The following is a 24457-nucleotide window of genomic DNA, read 5'->3' on the forward strand; positions in this document are numbered from 1 at the left end:
TATGCTGGCTTCTCTGAGCTCTGTGTGATTGCCAGTGGCCGTAGATCATGTGGGATTTGCAGATGAGCAACTCTGATGACTCAGCCTTGGGGGCAGGCTACAGGGACAGCCTTGCCTTGGGCTCTCCTGGCCTGGTGAGGGAGGGCTGGGCAAGTCTGTGTACTGCTCTTTCCTGACATGCCCTTAGAGAATAGGATTTTTATTGGACATTTGGTGACAGGCACAGAATGTGAGCAAAAGGGGCCTTGGTTTAATATCTCAAGAGATAGACAGCCTGTATTATATGGCTAGTAAGTTACTACTGATTTACTACCCTGTAAGACTGGCGTTTTCTGAAAGAGGGGGAGGAGGCTGCAGCAGAAACTGCATTTTGTCCCAAGACTTCTTTTACTGCAGATGTTTGCAGCTGGCAATCTCTTCTTTTCTTCCTCTGTGGTGCATAACTCATATAATCATGTCTCTGTCTTAATTACCTTTCTATTACTTAATTAAAAGACCTGACACTGATGCCAGAAAAAGCTGGCAGATTTGTTAAAATTTGAACAGAGGGAGAGCTGGGCTGTGCTTGAAGCAGTTAAGGCCTCCTTACTGCTCAAGTCTTTCAAATGTATAAGGCCATAAAGCTTAAGTAGCTTATTTTTCCCTCTCTCCAAATAATTTTAATAAGTTAGAAAATATCTGGCCCATAGTTCTAAAGTTACATATGGGTTCTCTCTGTATCCTTTATCTGTCATTGCATAGCAAAACACTCAAATACTTGATTCCTAAAAACAGCAAATGTTTATCATTTTTCACAAATCTATGAATGGGGTGGGTGATCCTGTGGATCTGGGTGGGGTTTGTTCTCGTATCTTGTGGGGTTGACTTATGTTGGTGCGGATCTGTGGGGTTCAGGATGGTTAGGGCAAGATGGGCTCTGCTCAGCCCTACATGGTCTCTTATCCTCGTGAAGGCTACATGGGATTATGCTCCTTGTGGTTCTAGGGTTCTAAGAGAGGAAGCAAAATGAGCTACTGCTTTTCCAAGCCTATACTTATGTCAAGTCTGTTGGCATCCTATTGGCCAAGGCAAGTCACATGGTTGAACCAACTGTCAGCCAAGTGTAGCCTCTCTGACTTCAAAGAAATTCGAGAGTCCAAGAGCATGGCTACAGGAAGGGCATTATAGGGGACTATCATTTTACTCTTTCACATTTGCAAAAACATGGTGATAATTCCCTGCAACTTAAGAGTGGTAGCTTTCCTCAAGAAGTGAAAACACTGTTTTTGTTTTTTATTCCTTCTACCCTAGTGCTTGCTTAGGATGGCACCTTGGCCATAGAAGATGCTAAATATCTTGAAATGAATGGTTGGAAGTAATAGTGTCACTAGCAAGTGCCCTAGCTCTTAAGTGCATCTCTTTTTGTTGTAAGTAATGAGCATATTCTCAAAGTAGCTTCAACAAGAGGGAAACTACTTATTTTGCTGAACTCAAGGCCAGGAAATACAAATGATTTTTTTTTGAGAGACTAGGGCTAGGCACTGAAATTTATAAGTTGTGTCTACTCCATGGGTTAGAACTTACACTTACTCCAATAAGTTATCATCCCAGTGTCTCATGGTACAAAATATGGCTGCCTGGGGAGCTGTGGATAGAAAAGCATCCACTGCAGATGGCTAGAAGTATGATGGAGAGGGTTTCTTAGAGATATCAGAAAATTTTTTAGTTCTTTTTTTCATTTTTCTTTTATGGTCACACCCACAACACATGGAAGTTCGTGGGCCAAGGACTGAATCCAACCACAGCTGTGATCTGTGCCACAGCTATAGCAATGCAGGATCCTTTTTAACCTACTGCACCAGGCTGGGGATCAAACCTGTGCCTCCTCAGTGACCAAAGCCATTTCAGTGGGACTCCTAACTCACTGTGCCACAGCAGGAAATCCAGAAAATTATTTAGTTAGTTAGTGTGGTGTACGGTCACAAGATTTATGCCCCACTGTCTACTGAGCACTACTCTAGATACTGCTGTGAAGGACTTGTGCAGATCAAATTCAAGTCCTAAGTCAGTTAACCTTAAGATATGGAGATTATGTTCATGGGCCTGGCCTATGCAATAGTTTCTCTGGCTGGAAGTAGAAAAGGAATTCAGAGATTTAACACGCTGTCCTTGACTTTGAAGATGGAGGCAGCCATATACCAAGGAACACTTATAGCCTCTAGAAGCTGAGAGAAGGCCCTGGATGACAGGTAGAAAAGAAAAGAAGACCTCAGTCCTACAACTGCAACATCTGAATTCTGCCAACATCTGAATGTGTTTGGAACATATTCCTTCCCAGAGTCCCCAGAGGAGAGGCCAGTTGGCCAACACCTTGATTTTGGCCCTATGGCACCTAAGCAGAGAATCCAGCTGAGCCATGCTAGACTACCAATATACAGAAACAGCGAGATAATAGTTGGTATTGTTTTAAACTGATGAACTTGTGATAATTTGTTAAGAAGCAATAGAAAACTAATATACAGGGTGACTATTATTTCCATTGCATCTCTTTCAAAATGTCAATACCCTTTGAGAAATGGAAAAAAATGGAATTGACTTGAAGGATTTCATGATGTGAGGGAGCAAAAATGCTGTGAGGGAAAAGAAACAATTTGAAAAGTGTATGTTGTAAGAGAATGAGGTTACATTTTGAACTGAGGATAGGCAGGCTGGGCTTTTGGATTGCAATCTTCCATGGTAGGCCCTGAAGGAGACAGTGTGTAAGTACTATATCCATGGGAATCCATGGAGGGTGGGTGTGGGTGTGGGTGGAAAGAAAGAAACAGAGAGAGAGAGAGAGAAAAGATATAAAGAGACAGAAAGAAAAAGAAACAGAGAGAGAGAGGAAAAGAAAGTGAAAGATATAAAGAAACAGATAGCAAGACAGAAAGAGACAGAGGGGAAGTGAAGGGATTAGTAAAAAGTTACTGAAAATAACTGAAAAAGGCTTCAACTCTTCTCTCTGTTTGCATATTCCATTTCCTTCTCAATTATATTAATATCATCAGCACTAGAAAATCTGATCTCAAAGAAAGTTCCCTCTCTTGGACTAGCATATCCTTCTAGACATTACCTTGTTCTGTTTTTCTTTTCTTCATTTCATCTACACATAGTATTCTCAAATCTTCACCTCCTATTCTTCCTTCAACCCACCTCCAGATGGCTTTCTCCTCGATCACCCCAATGAAGCTTTTCTTCCCAGAGCATCAGTGCTTTCTATTTTGCTATGTCCAATGGACTTTGCTATGTCTGATGCTCCGACTTTTTTCCAAATGGATCTTTCATATGATTAAACCCTCTTGACCACAATTCTTACTTTGAAACATTATCTTCTTTTGGTTCATATGATCACACCCCCTCCTAGTTTTCCTCCTACTTTTCTGGCCACCCTATTTCAGTAACCATTGCAGGATTATCTTCCTAAAGCTGATTCTAAATGCCATTATTTCTCCGGACTCCATTTTGGATCTGCTCCTTTCCTTATACAGTTGAACTTTTTCCTTAGGTGATCACATGTGCTCCAATTATTCTTCATAGAGGAGATGACCAATGACCTGAGAACATCTTCGTCACAGTAGAAAGAACACTGGACTCAGAATAAGGAGATCAAGTTTCAAATGTTGACTTTCTAGGAGAACATTACAACTGACTTGGGATGTATTATGGCTTCTGTTTCCTTGCCTATGAAATGGAGACTTGCCTTGTATTTGTGATATCTGTCTTATAGGATTGCCATAGGAACAACGACAAATGTATATGGCAGGAGGAGGTTGCTATTATTATTTTAATTGCTATAGTTACAGTTAGAACATTGAATAACCTGAGCTTTCCAAGGGTAAGAGTAGGTGAGAACTGCACTAGGAAGAGAGATGAAGAGAGAGAAATATTTTATATGAAAGAATGAATATGAATGAGAGAAAGATAATGACAAAGAGTGTGTGTGTAAGTGTGTATTAGAGAGAGAGAATGAATATGAATGAAAATGAAAACCAGGGAAATGACAGAAGCTACGTGGATTGGGATTTGATACTGTTCCATTAATCTCTAAATCCTTCAGTAATGTACCAAGTCAAGAAATGCTGAAAGTGATTGAATTCCCTATGGGAAACAGTGAGCTTTGAAGAGAGTTAGAATCAAGTTGTGACGCAGCGTGCCAGGAAACGCCTTCTAAAGGGTAGGCGCAGGAGACCAAGTAAGATTTAACCTTATTTTTACTTTTCTGTATTTCCAGTGGATGTGGGGATGTTGGGAGTTACAAAGACTTGAACATTTCTATTCATTCGATAAGTATTTCATGAGTATTTACTACCCACAGATGCTCAAGCTGATGTTATAGGGAATTCAAAGGTGCATGTGAAAATGATGATGATGATGATTGTGCTCTTGAATTTATTAGGAACCAGTTCTTTCCTCATGTGATTATTCCATTCAGCCAGAAACCTACAAAAGACAAGGACACTTTGATTCATTTTACAAAAGTGTGAAGAGACCTCTGGGGATTAGCCCAAAAGGTGATAAGTGACAGATCAAGCACATGACCCCACCTATAAGTCAGTGTTCCTTGTTTTGTCCACTAATTTAGTATTTCCTGATTGTGGTGCTATTTTTTTTTTTTTTTTTTTGGTGGTGGGTTCCATATTTTAGTAAGCATACAAGCAAATATAGAAAAATAACAGGTATTTAGCTTCATGTGCTGGAAAAATAAAATCAGCACAGAAAAGACCTTGTTTTGGTGGTATTATTTTTTAGGATGATATCAAAGCAGGTAAAAATTAAATTAAATATTATAATAATAATAGTACAGATAGAGAAACTATAGAAGGCTAACACTCCTAAACAATGCATTTTCCATGCTGTAGATATTTGCAATCCAGCCAAGTGGTTAAGATGAGTATAACACCTATGATTTCAGATTCAGGTTAAGATATTCTAACTATGATATATGATACACTATTTGAGCAACATAATGGAGGAACAAGAACATTTAGTTTAAATTTCATTTTTGTCTCTCATTGACATTGTGATTTGGGATAAGTCAGTCTGGGCGTAGTTTTGTTCAAGGTAAGAGAGAAAGTTAAGTTGTCCTTTCCAGGAGTTTCCATTGTGGCTCAGTGGTAATGAATCCAGCACTGTCTGTGAGGATACAGGTTTGATCCCTGGCCTTGCTCAGTGGGTTAAGGATCTGGCATTGCTGTGAGCTGTGGTGTAGTTCACAGATGTGGCTCAGATCCTGTGTTGCTGTGGCTGTGACATAGGCTGGCATCTGCAGCACTGATTTGACCCCTAACTTAGGAACTTCCATATGCCACAAGTGCAGCCCTAAAAAGAAAAAAAAAAAGATTCTAAATTATCCTTTCCAGGGAAAAAATCGGTATTTGAGTATATCTGCAAAAGGAGAGGTTAAATACTATAGCATAGTGGATTCTGTGGCTTGATTTCCTGGGCTGGAATTCTGGCTTTTCTACTTATCAGCTATAACCTTGGACAAGTTACTTCACCTCTCTGTTCTTCATTCACAAAATGGAGATAGTGATATTATGCCCACAGAGGAGTTGTGAGGATTAAATGTGTTACTTAGAATAAGAGTGGCTAGAATAATAAACATTAAGATGCCTTTGCTATTACTATAACCTTAGGGCTTCAGAGGATGGGTCTATTACATTCATTAGAGAGGACAAAAAGAAGCTTCATGGAAAAGTGGCATCTAAGATGGTTCAGATATGTCATGAATTTACCTGCATGGATCTTTCTAATGATGTCAGAGAAGAGAGAGTTGTGGCAGAAAGGTGAGGGCAAGTAGACCAGGGAACAGAGGAAGAAACCTCTAGTGGGGAGTCTGATTCCTTCAGACAAAGGAGAAACCACCATTGTACTAGGGTGCCTGGGTTTTCCTTACCCTGAATCCTGTCCACAATTTGGGGCATCTGCCATGTCTGAGGGCCAGCAGGCAGGATGAGATAATTTCTTGGGCAGGTCACATACCCATGGAACAGTGGGATGAAGCTGTGTCTAGCTACCTCTATGTGACTCCACCTCAGTAAGAGGAGCAGACGGGGGAAGGGCCACAGCAAGACCCGAGAAAGAAGCTGCCATATAATTAAGGCCCAGTCTCCTGTTTCAGACTCTGTTCTCATGCTCCGACACCAACTCATTCTTCTCTGTTGCCCAGTGGTGGCTATTGAACAGATCAGGGGCTACTCTGTTAAACAAAACCATACGTGGTTACTCTCTCCACATGCAATTAAACACAGCTATATTAAAATAATGTGTAGGTTGAGACAAATACATTGCACTGCAAGATATTTAGGAGTTAAATCAATGTGACAAGCTGAATAACTAAATTAACCCTATTAAAACCTGTTTTCATAGGGTCAAAGGCTTTTCAGTAGAAGAAATCAGGTGTAAAAGAAAACATTATGTTTGGAACACCTTGTAACACTTATTGAAATATAAACCAAACACCTGAAGGTGCAAGCAAACAATTTGATTTAGTTCACAGAAGATATGAGGTCATAGATATTTTCTATTTTGATTTAACTTGCTCGTTTGTGACGAGATGCTTTATTTTTGCATTTATCCTAGTAAAAGTATTTTATGATGAATACTCTGATCTGCTGAATATGGTCTGTTTCAATGATCAATCAGCAGAATTTAAAGAAATTCCAATTAAAACAATAATGATTTAACAGTCAACCTATCAAATTTGGAAAACTTATCAACATGATAAAAATTCAGTGCTGGTAAGGGTGTGAGGAAAAAGGCTCAAATACCTTTTGAGGGTAAATTCTTAAATGGCTATTTCAAAGTCGACAAATGACCCAATATATAATGCGTATTTTTTTCTGGCCCAGATATTTACTTCCAGGCAAGTAAAATAACCATTACCTATGGGAATAAGATAACTATAAAATAAGCTACAGGAATATAAGCTCCTTGAGGGCAGGGATCATTTTGGAATTGTTTTACCCTCTGTTACCCAGCACCTAGTATAACTGCTATCACAGAATGAGCAGCCAATAGATAATCATATATATATATATTGATAAATATGAATTGTAGTGTTTTTATATCAGAAGACATTTAAATGGTTAGCAGCAGGAATGAAGGAAATAAAATATGGTCTAACAAAAATGAATATGATACAGCCATTAAAAATAATGCTGTAGAAGAAAACATATGACAAAACACATTTTTGATCATTGTAGCAGCTTTAAACAAAATATATACTATAATCTTAATTTTACTATAAAGAGTAGGTACATAAAGTATAAAAACTAGAAGATATAGGAGTTCTAGTCGTAGCTCAGTGGAAATGAATCTGACCAGTATCCATGAGGACGCAGGTTCAATCCGTGGCCTCACTTAGTGGGTTAAGGATCCGGTGTTGCCATGAGCTGTGGTACAGATCACAGACACAGTTGCCATGAACTGTGGCGTATGTTTCAGATGTGGCTCAAATCTGACATTGCTGTGGCTGTGGTGTAGACCAGCGGCTACAGCTCCCATTCAACCCCTAGCCTGGGAACATCCATATGCCACAGGTGCGGCCCTAAAAAGACAAAAAAAGTAGATGTATACTAAAATATTAACATGCTGATTATATCAGGTTAAGTTTACTAACAGTATTTTTCTGTTTATTTTCTAAAATAAAAATTTTTACGAGAGTAAAAAAAGGTTGGAAATTGGGCTGAAATGATGGGATAGCAGCCTCTGAGTGAGAAGAAATAGAAATTTTTCAGACTATCTCTAGAAAGAAGACCAAGACCAATGGGAAAATTGTGCTGAGAAGTGCACTTGGATTTGACATGAACAAGCAAAGCTGTTCAATAGTAGGACATTCTGCAATTAGTGAATCCCTTGTACCTGTGGTTATGAAAATGACCATCCAAGAAGGGTTAACATGTTAGAAAAAAATCTTAGCCTAAATGAACTTTAAGTTGTATAAACCTGAGCCTCAAAGACTCCATGAGGTGATTGGCAGCCCTCTATAAGCCTCATTTGATATGATACAGAATTCATTCTTTATCAACAAAGTATAGGTTCCTATTTATGCCTATGTTTTCTACAGTATCTTCCTCTTAATTCTTTTGTTAGCAAGTTTTCAGTAAGCTGTCCCCTTGTTATACCACCTGTATGATCAGAGTCTTTCTTGATGGCTTCAAGCAAACTCTATAGAGTGCCCATTAACATTTATTGTTATCATGATTTTTCCTAAAGTGAACCGGTTTTGAACCAGCTTAAAGCCTTCCCTTTATTAATGTCATAGGGTAGGTTCTAGACAAGGGAGCAGCTAGAAGGGTGGCAAAGAAGCTGTGGAGTAGATAGGAGAGGGGGCTCTATATACCCATTTGATAGTTTTCATAAGCATTGTTCCTGGCCAATTAAAGTGCCTATAGGAAAGCCACTGGCTAACTTAAACATTGGCCAATATCTATTTATAGCTTTAAACTTATATTTGACAGGAAATTATTGACAAATTTTGATTTCTACTTTAGAGTTAATTTTAAGTAGTTCAAAGATGCACTGATTAGACTTAATGATATGAAATGAGCTCTACACAAATCCAGTTAAGTAGTATTCCAGTTAGTGTACACTGACCATGTCTTTTGAGGTTATTCAGTTATCCTCCTTGAGGATACCCCAGGGGGTAAGGAGCTCCCTTATACAAGAGAACATCTTATCTTTGGTTTGCAGTAACTTGATACTGGATAATATTTGACTCAATTCTCTTCTGGGTCTAGTCTACCATGGTAGGAGAGAGTGGGAGGATTACGTGGTATATATCCAAGTCAGGATGCACAAAGTTGCAGAAGGCTGCACAAGGACTAGCTTGAAGCCAATCCCAGAACCTGCCATGGAAATAATCTGGATGCAATTGTTTTTGTAAAAACTTACAGGACTGGCTAAGTGAAGAATATATTTAATTGAGTGAATGAATTTAAACATTAAAAGTAAGCTAGTGCAAAACTAAAGAAAAACTTATTTGGTCAAATTTTAGAGCAGTTAAAGTGTTAAGAAAATGTATTCATTCTGCAATAAAACTACAAAACTTCTTAAGGCATACTTGTTCACTTTATAAAAGAACACAGAGTGCCACTCCATTCATGTGTGTGATCTGTTTCTTGAAACACTTTGGAATGGTCATGTTGGCTCTCTGGCATAAGTTGAAAAAGAGAGTGACAAAGGTTAGAAAACCATCTTAAACTGTATCTGCCAAGGTAAGCGAAACAATGTTTTCAGGGAAGACTGCTGAAACATCACTCTTCTCCCACTTCCAAGAACTAGAAAAACATGAGGTAAGTGGATTAGGGAGAGAATACTCAGAATGCTTCATCAAGTCTGCTGAAGCTCCTTTAAGCAATATTCCATTCCATTAACTATTCAGTGGAATGGGAACAAGAGTGGGGGTGCAATGCTGACCAGAAAAACACAAGGTCATTCTAAGGAGATTTTTTTCTCCTGTTGCCCATGGCGAAGTACCACTGTTAACATATTTCTAGTTGGAAAAGGCCCATCAGCAAGTCTCTAGGACAAGGAACTACAACATACTCTTCCCCATTGCCTTCCAAAATGTGTTATCTCAGAATAGTATGCTGGCTAATTGGGAGTCTTGTCACAATGCCTGCAGTCCTTCAAGCTTCTCTTAGACTCACCAAATCAATCCGTGTGCTTCCTGCCATGCCTTGAGCCTCAGATATCCTGAAGACATAGACAATAAGGGGCACGAAGAGGGGGAGTATATGCAGAATGCTGTAGGATGATGTGACCTACGCTTTGTTAAGAAAGAAAGCAAACTGTAGGCCTTTGAGAAGAAAAGAAGCTCAAAAAGGTGGTCTTACAGCACCATCTCCACAGATTCCCAGAGATAGGATGATGAAAACAGTAATGAGCATGATAAAGGCTGAAAAGCCACAGGGATATCAGACTGATCTATTCCATGGCACAGATATCTATATAAAGACTTTTAGCTAATAATATTGTAATGCCAAGCTCTTTTCATTACTTTGGCTGAAACCCAGGAGTGGACGTTAACACATATTTGGCAAGTGGGCCATTTCTGGTGTACTAATTTCCTTGTGCTTAGTCATGTAGTCAGCAGTAGAACTGATCTCAACTAAGGTGGCTGGGACTAATTGTTAGTTTCCAATTACTAGTTGTTCAAGGTTTATCAAGTATTGTGACTTTAATTAGGGCCCTAAAATGTAAACGGCAATGGCTTTAACAGACACATTCCGATGGGGATAATTTGATGAGCCAGTTGCTGTTGTATAGTAATTGAGAACCAAAGAGAGATTCACATATGAATAGTAAATTAAGATGTGCAGTAGTAGCTGGGATTTATACCTGGACTGTTAGAGGCCTTAATGACCCCATAAAAGGGAATAAGGTCATTTGTTATTTAAAGGATCATAAGATATTGCATTTCATAAGGATATTGAGCATGTACAAGGTTAAAGCGCTTGTGGGTGAGCCAGATTCTCCCTTTATTCCATTTATAAGCAGAACCAGAAGAGTTAGCACTTCTTTGTAGTAAAGCTCTGAATTTCATGGTGACTTGCTGCTCTACCTCCCAAATCCCAAAGGGCAGCTGCTGCTGGGCTGGGCTTTGTAAAATGTTAGTTTTATCCTCAAACTCAGCACAAGCACAGAATCCTCCATTTTGGAACCAATTAAAGTGAACGGTTTTCCAATTTTCTGGGACAGATTGTCGCAAGTAGCTGAATGGGGAGACCCAGAGGTCTGGAAAGGTGGCAGGGAAAAAGCCTAATTCTTGGGTACAGCAGGTCTCATTGTAGGTTGAAGAAAAAATTAAAAGGGCTTAACTATATATAATGAGGGAGTTAATTGTGAATATAGACAATTCTCAATTACCCAGAGAAACAAAGGGATAACCAAAATAGCAGATTCCACAGCATAATATGGGGTAGCATTTGGAATGTATTGTCAACACCATGTTTGCATCTTTAATTATGCTTTCTTAGACTGCTTTAGAATCAGCCTATGTTCTCCTTACCCACAATCTCCCAGCAGGAGAGGAGAGCTGAGAAATACATTGGAGGACCTGGAGATTAAAATTCAGTTGTGGACAACTTCTCCATAGATAATGGAAAAGTGACAGTAATATATTTCCTATCTATTACACATTTTGTTTCATTCATTTTATAGCAATAGGTGTATCAGTGGATACATGCACAAAACATCACAGAGAGCCATGCTATAATTCTTCTATTATCATGCTTTATAGATGTTTTCCTTAGCCAGGGTCTAATCCAGCACAGAAGAGGACTATGGCAGGATAGGTTAGAATATGAGAAAATAATTTCTCCAGGTAAGTAATTAGAACAAGATGAGCAAATCAGAAGACTGAATATTGCTATTTAAATGGAAATTCAGCTAGGTCCCCAACATACTGCAAATTTTATCTAAACTATGTTAAAAGACCCAAGGGATTAGAAGCTTAGCTGTGTAACTATGGGTCAATGCATTGATTTGATGGGATTCCAAAATCTATTTCTGTTATGGAAAGGTGATCATTTTAATGTTATTAAAATGATTAATTTACAAACTATGTCAAACATACAGAAAGGTACAGAAATAACAGGTGCGCATACATACATACATATATATATATATATATATATATATATATCTCAGAATTTCAAAGTTTTGACGATTTTTTTCTGATTAAAAAGTAAATCTATAGATGTGGAAGTGGTCAATTATGAAATTACATAGGGGGGGCAATTTTTCACTCCTCTCTGTATACATGCCCTTTCCAATGTGACTTTGCACTTCTTCCTATCAAGGATAGTCTTCTGTATACCTTGAACCTAGGCTGGGCTTAAAACTTGATGTAGCCATATAAACTGTGGCTTGATTTGGTCAATATATACCAGTTCTGACTAGTCTTAAAAGAAATCCTGCCAGCTACTATGTGATGAGGACTGGACTGGGTGATGCGAGACATTAGTTCCAGTCACACCCACATCCCCAATGACATCAGTCTCCAGCTGATCTGCTCATAGACTGCAAATGTATGAGTCCAGCTAAGACCAGAGGAGTCAGAGTTCCCATTGTGGCACAGCAGAAATGAATCAACTGGTATCCAAGAAGATGCTGGTTCGATCCCTGGCTTCACTGAGTGGGTCAGGGATCCGGGGTTGCCGTGGGTTGTGGTATAGGTAGCAGACGCAGCTCAGATCCTGCATTGCTCTGGCTGTGGCACAGGCTGACAGCTGTAGCTCCAACTGGACCCCTAGCCTGGGAACTTCCATATGCCATGGGTGTGGCCCTAAAAAGCAAAAAAAAAAAAAAGACCTGAAGAAATGCCTAGCAAGTTCAAGCCCCAATTCTTAATTCACATAATCATGAGCAATAAGAAATGACTGTCATTTTCAAGTCACTAAGTCTTGAGGTGTTTTGTTACACAGCACTAGATGCAATGGTTGAGGCTACATTCTCCTAAGATCTTCCCCTTCTCTATCTCCTTCCCTCCCCAGAAATTTCCACTATTATGAAATGGGGATCTATCCTTTCAATTAATAAATGTATACCCTTATAATTTATGTGTGTATACAAAATATTTAATACTAATCATAAAATACCATATAAAATGTTTGAAAATATATACATCATACCATACCTTATATGCCCTTTGCCCCTCACCTTTTCCACTCTACCTAGTTTTTATAAATATCCATGTTGATACACATAGAAGTCATTTAATAGCAGTATATTTCTATTCCCTTACTAATGAAGTGATGCGTTGGACTAGAAGATATTCCAGCCTTACCATGCTATGATTCAAACAAATGTGAAGTAAAACATTTTGTAAAGAGTAAATAGGATTAGAGAGAGACATACAGCTAGAGAAATAAAGTTGTATAATATTTGTTATATTATATAAATGCACACTCTTTTGAAGAATTTGCATTTTGTAATACATTTCATAGAATAAATTAGAAATAGAACAGAGAGGGGAATTCCTGTTGTGGTTCAGGGGGTTACAAACCTGACTAGTATCCATGAGGCTATGGGTTTGACTCCTGGCATGGCTCAGTGGGTTAAGGATCCAGTGTTGCTATTAGTTGTGGTATAGGCCACAAACTCAGCTCAGAACCTGCATTGCTGTGGCTATGGTGTAGGCCAGCAGCTGCAGCTCTGATTCAAATCCTAGCCTAGGAACTTTCATATGTCACAGGAGTGGCTCTAAAAAGCAAAAAAAAAAGCAAAAAAAAAAGAAAAAAAATATATAATAGAGAGGACACAAACAGATCCATTTATATATGAACACTTCAATGACATTAGTGGTGATTGAGACCAATGAGCAAATGAAACCAATCAGGAAGGACTATTCAGTCAGTAATAGCTACCTATTCAATAATAGCCATCCATATAAAAAAATTAAATTATATCCCTGTTTCACTCCATATACAAAAATAAATACCATTTGTATTAAAGTCCTGAGTATAAAAAGCAGTGGTTCAAAAATATTTTGAATGTTCATCTTAATCATGTTATCATATGTTCCACTTTTATCAATTTGAATTGACTTTAGGTATTAAAAACAGCTTTGCTATTTTAGTCCAAAGTCCAACTGGGCCCTACATAAGGGTAGAGAAGACAAAGACTTGGGGCTGCTTTCTGATGAGTTGCCTTTATTACATCTGCCTGCCTAAAATTACCAGCTAATTATTCTAAGTCCAACAAATTCTGGATTATTAAAAGTAATGGTTAGAATAATGCCAGTTGTGCTTCATAAAATAGCCTCACCTAGAAATACCTTGATTCTGCATGGGTCTTTCCTGCCACTCAATTCAAGGCCCTTGTTAGCAGAGATCCCTCTCCCACATAGGTCTCTTAAGAATTCTGCCTACTTTTCTTGTTCAACACCACTTCTCTCACCACCACTGCTAAATAAAAAGGCTTGTGTAGTAGAGTTCATTAGAACTCTCAGTTCTTCAATTTCCCACTCAGTAAATATTTATCAGGCACCTATTAAGTGCAAGATACTCTGCTAGTGCTAAGATAAAGCAATGACCAAAAAAGGGTCCCTTTCCAGAATTTGGATGACTTTATTGATTCAGGGTAAGATCAATTTCCAGAAGTCATGACCGAAAATGTATGTTTCAACACATTGCTGCTCTCCCACTTAGGGCAATTCATATAATATTCCTAAGCCTCAGTTTCTTTATTTATAGAATACTAATATTATTAATATCTGTTCTCATCTATTTCAGGACCTTCCTATAATGATCAAATGATTTCTTGTTTGTGAATGCCAAGGGTTATAGAAATGAGGACACTCCACTCCTATTCCACAAGGACTGAATTTCTTATGATTTAGAAATTATTTCTTGATGCTTCTCAGAGGAAAGAAAAAAATATCCCAAGTCCAGCCTATCGTATATGTGGCTTTAAGCCTTCCATTTGTCCTTTTAGTCCAGCTCATCTATTAATCTTGACAGTCATAGAAGCAGTAACTTTCTCTGAATACTTGACTCCTATTTAATGTTAATATATCTCTTCTAGTAGAAGAAAATCAACTAGAGCCTGTTAGCATAAGCCTTATTCTAAATGTTGGTCAGGAGAGGTTCTGACGGGACCTTTAATCTGGGGAGAAGAGGAGATCTTTTATGGGACATTTTTAGCAAGAAAGGTGTGCCAAAGTTTAGTTAGTTTTTTGAGTAGTTCATTAGAGATAATTCTGGGAAGGAGGGCTCATTCTTGTGAATTAGCTCCAATTGTTTGGGCAATATGAATTTTACTAAGATGGGATGAGGAGGAATAATTTAATAGTTAAAGTCATGTGCTAATGGGATGGGAAGAAAGGACATATGAACACCCAAGTGAAACACTTTCAATACTTCAGTTTCTCTCACTTTTTTTTTTCATTTTTCATCCTCCATTTCTCTTGTGATCAAAATTCCTTAAGCCACCATGTACCAAACAACTCTTAATAACTTATGATATACAGTAAAGGACATTTTTTTGAGAATGAAATTCTACACTGTTAGGTCAGGATTTAGAGAAATAAACCTGGTGATATTTCGTTTAATGGAACTTACCTATATTTAAGGGCTTTGCACAAAAACACATAGTTTTGCCTTGAGAAAAGGTTTTTTGTTTCTATTTTGTAGGGCTGCAGCCATGGCATATGGAAGTTCCTGGGCTAGGGGTCGAATCAGAGCTACATCTGCCAGCCTATGCCACAGCCATATCAGTGCCAGATCTGAACTGTGTCTATGAACTACACCACAGCTCACTGCAACACCGGATCCTTTAACCCAATGAACAAGGTCAGGGATCAAACCAAGTCCTGATGAGTTTGGCTATGAGAAAAGTTTTATTAAAATGTTTCTTACAAAGAGCAAACCCATAGAGAGAAGGCCTCATATGGTATCCATCTTAATATCCTTTGAAGAACTAACTACCCACCCCCCATTGTAGATACACAGAAATTCAAAGTACAACGGATGACTGACTGCTTTTCCACATCAGCACATCGTGGGTGCTGCAGTAATTTGTCCAATGTCTGTTTGGGAAGTCATAGATTTTGTCATAGCCAGAGTGACTACGTGTTTGCCTGAGACAAACAGCCTTGGTTTATGCCTGCTGTTACAGCATCATTATTAATAGTTCCCTTACTTGTTCACCAAAAAGGTCTAGATTCAAAGTGATAATGGTTACCATGGTGGACACAGAATGCATTGCTCAGATCCCTCTCATAAAGGACTTGCTGCTGCTTGTTGTAGGCAGATGGCCTTCAGCTTTCGGCCCCTCCAGGGACTGCCTCAGCTGCAGAGACACACCTCATTCTAATGCACATTCCTTTCCAGGATGAGCCCATATCCAGTGAATTTCAGGGATCATAAAGGCCTCGCTGTCTCAACACAACTGGAGGACAACAGAGTTCTGGCTCTAGAATCCTCTGTAGGATTCTACAGGTCCTCTGAGAACCTCTATTGCCCCTCATCCCACTCCTGATTGCTTCTACTCCCCTTCTCAGATACTGATCCCCAGGGCATTTACAAATAAACATCCAAACTGCATTTTAGAATCTGCTTCCTAGGGAACCCAATCCACAACAATTGGTACAAGCAGAGAGCTTTGGGAGCTGGGCCAATTTGTAGCAGCAAGAGAAATCAAGGATGCATGATCAAGAAGTTAATAAATTAGGAGGTTGGGATTAACATACACAGACTATGATATGTAAGAGAAAATCAACAAGGACCTACTGTATAGCATAAGGACATATACTCAATATTTTGTAATAATCTATAAGGGAAAAGAATGTGAAAGAATACAAATGTATGTATAACCAAATCACTGTGTTGTACACCTGAAATTAACACATTGTTAATGAACTATATTTCAATAGAAAAAAATTATTAAAAAAAGGAGCTGATGGGAATTGCTCCAGTGAAAAGTGATGGCTCACTGTCTTTTCTCCAATCCTGAATCAGCTTTCTCCTCAGGAAGACCCTGACTACAGAATAGACTGGGTCCCCTGGAGGGACACTGCAATACCTGATAAGTGTGAAAGACACCAATTTCCCAGTCCTTCTCCAAAGGGGCTGAAGGCCATTTACTTGGGTAACTGTGAACTAGGGAGAGGGTGATGCATAAACATCCAGAGGACTGTTGGACACAGAATCCAAATGACAAAGATACCCAGAAATTCAAAGCATCATCCTAATACCCCCCTTACACTGGGTGCTTACAGAAGCCAGGTTACGCACACAGTCATGGTGGAGCCATGTTGGTCCATTATGTCCATGAAACCACCCAGTTGTTATCTCTTTGGTCCATGAAACCACCCAGACCAAAGAAATGGTAGCTGGTACAAACTTCTCATTTAGCCCTTTGCCTATGGAATAAGAGCTATCACGGGGGAAAGCCTCATGGAAGCCTCTGAAATAGCAAGCAACACAGATGGGGTTGAACATTGTTTCCAAGAACCCCAGTACTTCAAATCTAGCACAATATTGCAATAAGATGTCAACATATTCCCTCCTCCATTCTGTCTTTTACCACCAAACCCAGCGAAATAGAATTGAAAGAAACATACATGAGCTGAGCAGGTCAGCATGGTGGAGGGAATCTGCTCTGGGAAATGACTGGCGTGTGCTTCCAGACATTGACCAGTTGCTGAGGAACAACTATTTACTTTAATGGAGCTACTTTTTATTAGAGTAAAACATCCCAGTCAGCTTATTGGCCTCTTTCTTTTAATAGCTGTTCTTGAGGTAATCAATGACTTTTAACAGCCAGGCTCAGTTATCAATGTATAAGAGAAAGTTTATTGATTTGACAGACACTTTTCTTCACTGGGCACCAATTATTGCAATGTGAATTGTACCACATTAGGCTAGAAATATCATGTAATCTTGCTAGTTACTTAATGCATTCCAGTGATTGGATTCAAGGAGTTTATAATCACAATGTTGATTTGTGAGTTAACAATACTTTAAATTCCACTGAGAGCTAAGAAGCAGAGTCTCTTTATAAAAGGTTAATAAAATAAGAATTCAATCTATCTCATTTTCGTGAGGGTAAATGAATGGAAATTGTATGAGGGTATGCAAATCTTCACACATTTTCTGTTCTACTGAAAAATAGTATATTTCTAAAATTAAAAAAAAATCACCCCATTTTGATACCTGTAGCTCTGTTTAAAATTCAGACTATTTGATTTCATAAACATTCCTAAAATTAGAAATCATTAAAACTATTAAAAAGACATGTCTCCATTTCTGATTAAAAATGGAGAAAAATCAAGACTCAGAATGTCATTAATATTATTAACCCAGGAAGTAACCTAGCTGCTTAATTAAAAAACAACAATATACAAAAATGCAGTAATGTTCCAGCCAGGCAGAGTAGCCTCAGGCTGGGCAGAGGCTATATGAGGTGTGTGTAATGACATGTTTTTATGTCCCAGAATTCTGCCCCTTGAGATAGTTGACATTCCCTTGTTCTGCTGTTTGTATAATAGAGTCAATATGATTGCTACAATGAAGACTCACAATACTTTAAGTCTGAATATTTCTTCTTACTCCATTCATTCTTTCTTTCCATCATTTATTCAACAAATAATTATTGGAGACAGGATCAAAATGGTGGGAGGAGTTGGATGTGGAGCTTACCTCCTCCCACAGAACATTAAAAATACATCTAAAAGTGGAACAATTGACACAGAACCTCTACTGAACACTGGCAAAAGCCTCAGACTTTTTAAGGGGCAAGAAAACGTCTACATAATTGAGTTGGACAAAAGGAAAAAGAAAAAAAGAGAGAAAGGATAGGGACAGGGCCTGCAACCCAGGAAGGGAGCTGTGAAGAAGGAAAGGCTCCTGCACCCTGGGAAGACCCCTAAGTGGCAGAGAGATCGGTCTGTACAGAGAGCTTTGGAGCCTAGGAGGAGAGTGAAACAAATGGTTTGTGGAAGGCAAAACAAAGAACGACCTTCATAGAAGTCTGGCACCACCACCCTGAGCTCCCCCGCCTGAGACTCTTCTGCTGGTATGGGTGGGGGCTGGGTACTGAAGTTCAGACTTCAGAGGTCCAGACCCCGAGAAAGGACCATGGTTGGCTGCCTGCAGACAGCCTGGAGAGGCTGGACAGTGGCAAATGAGGGTATACTCGGAAGAAGCCTGAGTCCACCAAAGAGGCAAGATGCCATTACAGGGGGTGGTGGTATGAGGAGAGGGGCAGGACTACCCTAAGAGCGTCTTTCTCTGTGAGCATTCTCAGGCAACAGGTCATCATTTTCAGGAGCTCCAGGAGTGGATACAAGCTGCTGCCATCATTGTGGGATCCAGAGGTAGGCACAAGCTGCCTCTGCCATTATGACACCCACAAGCAGATGCCAGGTGCTGCTCTCACTGTCCCAGGAGTATGCAGGACACCGTGGCCCCTAGGAGATCCGCAAGAAGGTACTAAACACTTCCTCCAGCATCCTGGATTTGTGCAAGTGCCACCACACCTGCATACCCCATATCAAGGGGATAATGGCCAGAACACCCTGAAGCAGCAAGCATTCGAACTAAAAGCAGCCCCTGATTCTGGACAAGATGGTGGAGCAGAAGGACTTGAGTTCATCTCCTCTTATTAATATACCAAAATCATGACTGTTGAACAATCAATCATCAACAAAAAAGACTTGAACCTATCCAAAATGTTATTTTACATCCAAAGACAAAAAGCCACAGAGATGTAGGAAGGGTACTTTTACGATATAATCAAAACCCATCCTGTTAGGTTACCCACAAACTGAAAAAGAATTATATCACAGAGGTTCTCTCACGTAAGTGAGGGTTCTGAGCCTGAAGTCAGGCTCTCCAGCTTGAGGATATGGCAATGGGAAGAAGAGGCTCCAGAGTGTTTGCCTATGAATGCAAGCAAGGCTTGAGTACAGGAGTTCCACAGGACTGGGAGAAACAAAAACTTCTCCCTTGGAGGGCACACACAAGATATCACACGCACTGGAACAAGCAAAAAGTAGTGACTCCATCGGAGCCTGGAATAGACCTACCTGAGGGTGTTAGAGGGTCTCCTGGGGAGGCAAGTGTTAGCTGTAACTTACTGTAGGGGTAAGAACACTAGTGACAGAGGTACCAGGGGAATATTGATTGGTGTGAAGCTCTCCCAGAGGTCACTATTTTAAAACAAAGACCTGGCCCTACCAAATAGCCTGAAGAGTCCAGTGCTGGAAGACCTAAGGCCAAACAACTGGCAGGGTAGGAAATATCAAGGAATAACTTACTTTAGGAGGCAAAAGACCTGTACACTGAAAACTATTACACTGATGAAGGAATTCAAAGATGACACAAACAGATGGAAAGATCTATCATGTTCTTTAATTGGAAGAATTGAAACTTGTCAAAATGACTATCCTACCTAAGGCAATCTATAGATTCAATGCAATTCCTATCAAATTATCATTAGCATTTTTCACAGAACAAAAAAAAATAATTAAGATTTTTATGGAAACATAAAAGATTTTGAATAGCTAAAGTAACCCTGAGAAAGAAAGATGGAGCTAGAGAAATCAGTTTCACTGACATCAGACTATACTACAAAGCTAGAGTCACCAAAACAGTATGGTGTTGGCATTAAAAACAAAAATATAGATCAGTGGATTAGGATATAAAGCTCAGAATAAACCTACACACCTCTGGTTAATTAATCTATGACAAGAGAGGCAAGCACATATAGTAGAGAAAAGACAGTCTCATCAATAAGTGGTGCTCAGGAAACTGGACACCTACAATGTAAAAGAATAAAATTTGAACATCTTCTAACACCATACACAAAAATAAACTCAAGATGGATTAAAGATATAAATGTAAGGCAAGACACTATAAAACTCCTATGGGAAATATAGGAAGAACACACTTGGACATAAATTTCAGCAATATATTTTTAGATCCATCTCCTAGAGTAATAATTTTTTTAAACAAATAAATGGGACCCAATTAAACTTAAGGCTTTTGCACAGCAAAGGAACCCATAAACAAAACAAAAACACAACCTACAGATTTGGAAAATACATTTACAAGCAATGTAACTGATAAGGGATTAATCTCTAAAACATACAAACAACACATGTAGCTCAATATAAAAAACAATCACTTATATCTGGAATCTAATATGCATCACAAATGAAACTTCCCACAGAAAAAAAAATCATGGACTTGGAGAATAGACTCGTGGTTGCCAAGGGGGAGGGGGAGGGAGTAGGATAGATTGGGAGCTTGGGGTTAATAGATGCAGACTATTGCCTTTGGAATGGATTGGTAATGAGGTCCTGCTGTGTAGCGCTGGGAACTATGTCTAGTCACTTATGATGGAGGAAGATAATGTGAGAAAAAAGAATGTATATGTGTATGTGTAGCTGGGTCACCATGCTGTACAGTAGAAAATTGACAGGACACTGTAAACCAGCTATAATGGAAAAAAATAAAAATTATTATATATCTATAAAAAAAGCAAAACAATCCAATCAAAAAATGATCAGAAAATCTAAATAGACATTTCTCCAAAGAAGATAGTATTATGGCCAAAAGCACATGAAAAAATGCTCAACATCACTAGCAATTAGGAAAATACAAGTCAAAAATATAATGAGGTATCACAGCATACCAGTCAGAATGGCCATCATCAAAAAGTCTATAAACAGTAAATGCTGGAAAGGGTTTGGAGAAAAAGGAATCCTCCTACATGATGGTGGGAATGTAAATTGGTACAACCACTATGGAAAATAGTATTGGTGTTTCTCAGAAAACTAAAAACAGAAGTACTATTCAATCTAGAAATCCTATTCCTAGGCATATATCCAAAAAATACTATAATTTGGAAAGGTATAAGCACTCCAATATTCTTTGCAGCACTGTTTATAATATCTAAGAGATATAAGCAGTCTAAATGTCTACCAACAGAGGTATTGATAAAGAAGATGTCATACATATATACGATGGAATATTAGTTAGAAGAAGGAATGAAATAATGCCATTTGTAGCAACATGGGTGGACTTATAGATTATCATAAAAATGAAGTAAGTCAGACAGAGAAAGGCAAACATCACATGATATCATTTATACATGGAATTTCATTTAAAATGATACAAATGAACTTATTTACAAAATAGAAAGAGACTCACAGATTTCAAAAGCAAATCCATGGTTACCAAAGGGGAAATGTTGGGAGGAGAGGTAAATTAAGGAGTTTGGCATTAACATATACACACTGTTATATATAACATAGATAATCAACAAGGATCTACTTTTATAACAGAGTGAACTCTACTCAATATTCTATATTAACATACATGGGAAAACAATCTGAAAAAATAATGGATATATGTATAACTGAATCACTTAGCTGTACAGCTGAAAATAGCACAATATTGTAAATCATCCATAATCCAATAAAATTTTTACAAAAACAAAGTAAAAAAAAACCCAAATATTTGCTGTGTTTCTACATTGTGCCTTTCCACAAATCAGGCCCCAGTGATTTAATTGTGAATAATATAATGATGTAAATGAAAGTATTTCCTTATACTGAGTTCTATCATCTACAGTGCTTTTCAAAAAGAAATAACTTGATTGCTGCTTCAGGGAAATGATTATGAATTTCAAGTGAACTTTGAATATTAATAATAATTGATATATGGGGGCCAAATTCTCCAAGTGGCTCAAAAGTCTATTATTTTTAAATCTTGTATATCCAATTTTGAAATATCAGAGTTGCACATCTGAATTTAATAAATAGGACTGTAAAGTTTAGGATGACCCAGAAAGAAAAGATTTAGTTAATATGACATTTTATCATGAGAATATGCTTAGTTTTGCATATTCATTATGGGATTCACTAAAATTGTAAGTACATTATTTTCAATCCAGAAATCCACAAGCAACAATATCTAGATGGGTTAATGAACTTGGGACTTAATTAGAATGCCATAAGTATATAAGTTATTGGTGCCAAACTATGATATGAGGTTTATATACGTTATTATAATTAATTAAAATAAAAATATATATAAATCTCCTAAATAAGTTCCAGTCAATTTTTATTAAGAAACCAACAAAAGCATTTTTGCTGATATATTCTGTGCAATGATTTCTGCTCTGGTCCAGTCTGGAGACTTCCAGTTTCCACTGATGAAATATAACTAACATTTCATTATACATCTCTCCTGGGATAAGTCAATTCTTTATATCAGAGCCCTTATTTATTTCTATTTACAGAAAATTCAGTCTTCTTCAAATGTTCAAAGGACATTGTAAATATTATATCTTTGTTCACAGATTTCTAAGGCGATCTGTAAAGGACTAGTTGTCCTTGTTAACCCTGGAAAGAGTTCTATAGATCTGCTGGCCTCTGAATACTTAATCCTAAATTTTTATTATTTACTATCATCACCATCTATGTGGAACCTGAAATTATTTTTTTACATTTTTCCCTAGTGATTAACTTTATGGAATATAGATGGATCACCAGGTTCCCCACTTTTTCTCCTGGAAATAGTTGTCATATAGAATGGAATTTGAACCATAGACTGGGTTAGACTAAATTATTTTAATAATGACAATACAATTTTAAGAATATGAAATGGCTCAAGTACAGTGAAAATCTATTCTTTGTAACCTAAAGGTCCAAAATAAGTATTCCTAGTTATTGGTGGTGTTTGTCTTGTGGTTATTCCACACAGACCTGAAGAAGAGGCAGAGGCACCCCCCTACAAAAGGAATGCACAAATCTGAAGCAGGAGCAAAAGGAGCAGGTGCCACATAACTAAATACCTCCAACTTGTTCCAGTTATATGGAACAATTGTGGTCTTTAAGGCTTTAGTACAATCCAAGGGAGCTGAAAGTGGCTCTTGAAAAGTGACTCATACTGAATGTTTTGCTAACCTTAGTGTTTGAGACCCAGAGACTGATTTTGATTTAGAAAAACAAAGAAAACTTGGCGTTTTGTGGAGCAATACCTGCTACATTTACAGAAAGCATGATTTATTGCATTGTTGTATTATGAAACTACCAATTCAGATTTTCTGTTTCTGTGAGCTCCCTTTTGGTCTCTAATGATGTGTGGGTCTCTTCAAGTATACTGGGGTCTTGTAACACCTGTACCCTCTCAGGGATACTAAGAGTGGTCCTCTCCATTTTCCCCTTTCCTGTTAACAGGTGTGGTCACATCTCTCATCACTTCCAAATGGGTAACCCTGCATTATCTTCTTCCTCCCCACTTGCTGCTCTCCTCTTTGGTTCTGCTAGAAGTTCTCTCTTTCTCTTGAAAATATATAGTGCTTCTCCTCTTCACCCACCATTAATCTTTCTATTCTCCTCTCAGAGTTTTATGGTCTTTGGGAAAGCTGCCACTTATCAAATGGTGCAGAATTTGAAGCTCACCAGCTGTCTGGGCTTTTCCATTTACAACTTATGCATAGTACAATGTTATGGCTGTTTCATTCCTGTCAATGGGAAGAGTCTTTTCCTGATTAGACTTTGCACTGAAAAAGAATGTCCTTCAGCTATTTACATAAAACTATCAAAAAATTAGTTACTATGTCATTACATATTACCCTTTACCTATGGGGGGGCACTCCTACTTAATCATTCATGAGCAGTAGTCTGCAGACTTTCATAATATTATTGAACATTAGAGAGCTTCGTAATAAAGACTCATGATGAAGACCTTGGGTCATAGAAATCAACAGCTCAAAATTTTGTTTCCTTCATATGTGGTGTACTTTGGAGATAAACAACTTTATATCCATAATGGTCATTTGGAGAAGTCATCTGATTCTTCTTTGAATTAAATGCCAACAATTATTTGATATACTATATTTTTTCAGAAATAATTTGGTTTTACTATGTTCAAGTCAAAAGATACATCACAGGCAACAAGAAACATTTCATAAATAT

The 24457-nt window shown here is 38.2% G+C and overlaps 1 long non-coding RNA gene across 5 annotated transcripts in view; it reads right to left on the reverse strand.

Annotated features, from left to right (window-relative positions):
- Positions 1-24457, reverse strand: part of LOC146407046 (uncharacterized) — a 287817-nt gene that overhangs the window by 210311 nt on the left and 53049 nt on the right. For 3 of the 5 annotated variants that reach the window (XR_014822404.1, XR_014822411.1, XR_014822410.1), the window contains exon 2: positions 9116-9172. The exons of the other annotated variants lie outside the window; for them this stretch is intronic. This is a non-coding gene — a long non-coding RNA (uncharacterized LOC146407046). The remainder of the gene's footprint in view (positions 1-9115; positions 9173-24457) is intronic. 5 annotated transcript variants of the gene reach the window in all.

This window comes from Sus scrofa, chromosome 1 (assembly GCF_054392235.1).
Source record: "Sus scrofa isolate SSC_HxYL_T2T_F1_AM1 chromosome 1, Sscrofa_HxYL_maternal_Yorkshire_Landrace_v2.0, whole genome shotgun sequence".
Classification (NCBI taxonomy): domain Eukaryota; kingdom Metazoa; phylum Chordata; class Mammalia; order Artiodactyla; family Suidae; genus Sus; species Sus scrofa.